Source organism: Trichosurus vulpecula, chromosome 8, assembly GCF_011100635.1.
Source record: "Trichosurus vulpecula isolate mTriVul1 chromosome 8, mTriVul1.pri, whole genome shotgun sequence".
Classification (NCBI taxonomy): Eukaryota; Metazoa; Chordata; class Mammalia; order Diprotodontia; family Phalangeridae; genus Trichosurus; species Trichosurus vulpecula.
The window spans coordinates 67,279,814-67,285,222 of record NC_050580.1 but is presented as its reverse complement, the minus strand read 5'-3'; positions in this window follow the sequence as shown (position 1 = coordinate 67,285,222).

The window sequence follows — 5,409 nt, the reverse complement described above, 5'->3', positions numbered from 1 at the left end:
ACAATCCTTCTACTAAGACAGGAAGGAATAGACACAATGAGAACAGAAGCAATAGTAGGACCATGGGCTCAGGGCTTCATGACCACCCAGGTAGGGAAAGTAGACTCTCATCCTATACCAGTTGCATTGAATGTTGGTTCTACATTGAAGTGCAGCCAGGAAGGAAAGAGGGCTCATTTGGCCCCACAGAAATTTTTGTATGCACACGCTATGAAGTAAAGAATGGGTCTTTTTAATTCTATAACTTCAGGTAGTGGTTCCTGAGCAGGCTTACCAAACAGACTTGTTCCCAGGAGTCACGGGGCATACACTATTACACAAATATAGAAACAGAAACAGTTTCCTCCTTCAAGAAGTTTACGATCCATTGTAGGGAATTAAAATTTACAGAGATCCACACTTTAAAAAAAATTAAACACAAAGAAATTCAGGGGTACTAGTTGGCATAGAGTGAAAGACCTGTATTTAGGAAGATGTGAGTTCAAATTCTATGTCAAACTCTTACTAGTTGTTTGACCCAGGGCAAATCACTTGACTTCTTTCTGCATCAGTTCCTTCATCTATAAATGTATGGATAATAATAGTACTTTCCTCCAATGATTGTTACCTGGTTAAATGAAAGTAATATTTGTAAAGTACTTAGTAAAACTTTAAGTGCTATGTAAATCCTAGCTATCATTATTAGAACTAACTAGGGCTGTGGGAAAAGAGACAGCAGGGGTGGCACCAAGATGGCAGCTGGAAAGCAGGGACTTGCTCCAGGGCTCTACCCCAGGACCCTCCAAACACTTATGAAAATGGCTCTGAACAAATTCTAGAACTGCAGAACCCACGGAATAGCAGAAGGAAGCAGGACTCTAGCCCAGGAGAGCCTGGATGGTTGCTGGGAAGGGTCTATTGCACAGAGCTGGTAGCAGAGCAGAGCAGAGCAGAGCCCAGTATGGGCTGTGCTCTGACCAACCAGACCAGGAGCCAGGTGGAACAGGGCCTTGAGCCCTGAATCAGTGACCTGTGGCAGTTTCCAGACTTTTCAACCCACAATCACCAAAGGCAACAGAGAAGGTTAGTGGGAAAAACTGCAGGGGACAGAATAAAAGGAGTTAACAGTTCAGCAACCACCCCAGAGGCAGTGGAGAAGGTGCAGCTACAGAACTACAGCTGCAGTTGCTTCAGGCCTCAGGCCCACCTGGTGGGAGGAATTAAGTAGCAGATCAAAGTAGGAGTGCAGAGCCTGCTAAGGTCTAAGTCTGGTCTGGGTTGGTGGTTCTTGGGGGAGGAGGAGCGCTGGTGTGGCAGACCTTGCTGTGTAGAAATAGCTCTAAAAATAACAGCATAGCCCCTCAAGCTTGGGACAAAGTACTCTCTACTCTAAAAGCAGTCATACCCTGACAAAAAACTCAAGTGTCAAGTAGTTGCCTGGGAACACGGCCAGGCAGTGAAAATGGACTTATATTCAGACTCAGACTTTGGGATCTTTCTTTGGTGACAAAGAAGACCAAAATATACAGACAGAAGAAGTCAACAAAGTCAAAGAGCCTACATCAAAAGCTTTCAAGAAAAATATCAATTGGTCTCAGGCCACAGAAGAGATCAAAAAGGATTTGGAAAAGCAAGGAAGAGAAGTAAAGGAAAATTTGGGAAGAGAAATGAGAGTGATATTAGAAAACCATGAAAAACAAGTCAATCACTTACTAAAGGAGACCCAAAAATACTGAAGATAATAACACCTTAAAAAATAGACTAACTTAAATGGCAAAAGAGCTCCAAAAAGCCAATGAGGAGAAGAATGCCTTGAAAGGCAGAATTAGCCAAATGGAAAAGGAGGTCCAAAAGACCATTGAAGAAAATACTACCTTAAAAATTAGACTGGAGCAAGTGGAAGCTAGTGACTTTATGAGAAACCAAGATATTATAAAGCAGAACCAAAGGAATGGAAAAAATGGAAGACAATATGAAATATCTCATTGGAAAAACCACTGACCTGAAAAATAGATCCAGGAGAGATAATTTAAAAATTATTGGACTACCTGAAAGCCATGATCAAAGCAAGAGCCTAGATATCATCTTTCAAGAAATTATCAAGGGGAACTGCCCTGCTATTTTTGAGCCAGAGGCCAAAATAGAAATTGAAAGAATCCACCAATTGCCTCCTGAAAAAGATCCCAAAAGGAAACTCCTAGGAATATTGTTGCCAAATTCCAGAGCTCCCAGATCAAGGAAAAAATATTTCAAGCAGCCAGAAAGAAACAATTTGGGTATTGTGGAAACACAATAAGGATAACACAAGATCTAGCAGCTTCTACAATAAGGGATTGAAGGGCTTGGAATATGATATTCCAGAGGTCAATGAAGCTAGGATTAAAACCAAGAATAACCTATCCAGCAAAACTGAGTATCATGCTCCAAGGCAAAATATGGATTTTCAACAAAATAGAGGACTTTCCAGCTTTCTCAGTGAAAGAACCAGAGATGAATAGAAAATTTGACTTTCAAACACAAGAATCCAAAGAAGCATGAAAAAGTAAACAAGAAAGAGAAATCATAAGGGACTTACTAAAGTCGAACTGTTTTGTTTACATTCCTATTTGGAAAGATGATATGTATAATTCATGAAACCTCAGTATTAGGGTAGCCAAAGGGTATATACATATATATACATATACGTATACATATACATATACATATACATATACATATACATATACATATACATATACATAGATAGATATATAGATAGATAGACAGATAGATCGATAGATAGATAGATAGACTTAGGGCACAGGGTGAGTTGAATATGAAGGGATCATAATTAAAAACAAAATCCAATTAAGGGATGAGAGAGGAATATATTGAGAGAGGGAGAAAGGGAGAGATAGAATGGGGTAAATTATCTCGCATAAAAGTGGCAAGAAAAAGCAGTTCTGTGGGAAGGGAAAAGGGGGAATGAGTGAATCTTGCTCTCATCGGATTTGACCTGAGGTGGAAATAACGTACACACTCAATTGGGTATCTTACCCCATAGGAAAGAAGGAGGAAGGAGATAAAAAGGGGGGACGATAGAAGGGAGGGCAAATAGGGGGAGGTGGTAATCAAAAGCAAACACTTTTGAAAAGGGAGAGGGTCAAGGGAGAAAATTGAATAAAGGCAGATGGGATAGGAAGGAGCAAAATATAGTTAGTATTTTACATCATGAATACTGTGGAAGGGTTTTGCATAATGATACACATGTGGCCTATGTTGAATTGCTTGCCTTCTTAGGGAGGGTGGGTGGGGTGGGAAGAGGGGAGAGAATTCGGAACTCAAAGTTTTAAAAGCAGATCTTCCAAAAAAGTTTTTGCATGCAACCAGGAAATAAGATATATAGGCAATGGGGTATAGAAATCTATCTTGCTCTACAAGAAAGTAAGGGAAAAGGGGATGAGGGGGAGTGGGGTGACAGAAGGGAAGGCTGACTGTGGAATGGGGCAATCAGAATATATAGTATCTTGGAGTGGGGGAGAGGGTAGAAATGGGGAGAAAATTTGTAATTCGAACTCTTGTGAAAATCAATGCTGAAAACTAAAAATATTAAACAAATAAATGAGAAAATAATGGAAAAAGAGAAGAAAAGAGGCAGCAGGAAAGGATTAATATATGAGATAGCCCTCGACCTGAGACATGAAGGGAGCTTGGGATTATAAGAGGCAAAGCTTGGGAGGATGAGCATTCCAGGCATGTGGGGTCAGCCTGTGTGAAGAAAGGCAGAGACATATGAGATGGACCATCACATAAGGGGAACAAGCCATTTGTCTGGAACCAAGAGTATGCAATTTCTAGAAAAGCTTTAAAAATGACACAGGCCATGTTGGAGATTAATCTAATCTTATACACATTTAGTAAGTTTTTGCTATGTGCCTGGCACTCTGCTGTGTACAGGGGATATAATTAATAAAGAGTCCCTACCCTCAAGGGGTTTAAAATCCAAAGGAAGAAGATGAGACCAAAGGTAGCAATCACCAGTGAATACTCCCATTTTCCTCTTCTCATCATGGAAACTCCTGAGGTCCATCTCAGAATCTTCCTGCTTTACACTGGGGAAATCTGATTCCTTCCTTCTTTCCTTCCTTTCTTCCTTCCTACCTACCTACCTATCTTTCTTCCTTCATTTCTTCCTAGTTCCTCCATTATCTGAGGAACAATAGCCTCTCACCTTCCACTACAATAATCCAAGAAGGGAATCATGCATAGAGTTGGAGATAGCATATACTTAAAGGCTTTTTAAAAGCCCTAGTGAACTACTTTGTCCCAGCCACTATGTAATATTGCCTTTCAGAGTTAAACACACTACAAAAGCCTGAGGCATTTTAATGCCAAAATCTCTTGGATTTCTGATGATAAATAAATAAACAAAGAAAACAAATGACAAAGAAATGAATGAATTAATGAATGAATCAATGAATTAATCTCATTCATTCCTTGATTTTCATGTCTTGATCCTGAGAAGCAACAAGACTTACTGCATAGTGGATAGCAGTAGGGATCCTAATCAGGAATATATGGTTTCAAATACTACTCAGAAAATTATTAAATATGTGACTCTGGACAAGTCATGGAACTTCTATGTGTCTCAGGAAACTCTCTAGGACTATCTACTGTGGCATAGATGGGTTGGATTTGGTCTTTGTGGGGAATTTTCCTAGGCTGATTATATGAGGTAGATTTCCTAAATTCACAACCAGGCTGCAATCTATCTTTCCAATGTCACTGGTCATTCTTTGCCTCCTTCTGTACTCTGCAAACCATTAAGCCTGGTCTTCTTTCTGTTCCTCTCACAGATAGAACATCTCTTCTTTTGCTGCCTATTCAGAGATGTCCCTCGTCCCTGAAAGGTACTCAACCTCCAAATCATTTTCTTCTTTTAAGGTGTCGTTCAGCACTATCTTCAGCATAAAGCTCTTTTTGATCCTCCCAATGTTAGTGTCCTCTTTCCCAAAAGACCTTGAATTTAACTACTTTGTATTTATGCCCTTTATATTTATTCAATATATACTTGTACACTAACTTGTACTTTTCTCCATTCAAATTCAAACTCTTTGCTAGTAGGGCTTGTTTTATTCTTGGTACTTGTAACACCAGCAACTCAAACAGTGTCTGATATGGAATAGAAGTTTAATAAGAGCCGTTTGATTGATGGATTGATTGATTTGCAGTATCTCCAGTGTCTTACACATAACAGATGACTGTTGTGCCTGTGCTAGAAATTGTAGTACAGACCAAAAATAAGACATGATCCTTCCAGCCTGGGAAAGAATAGAGAAAATATACTTCCCCATCTGCTTTGCAGAGGTGGGACGATTCTTCATTTAGAACATTACATATATTTTCAAACATATTTTGGTGCCCCTTTTTCCTACTTTGATTACTGTAATG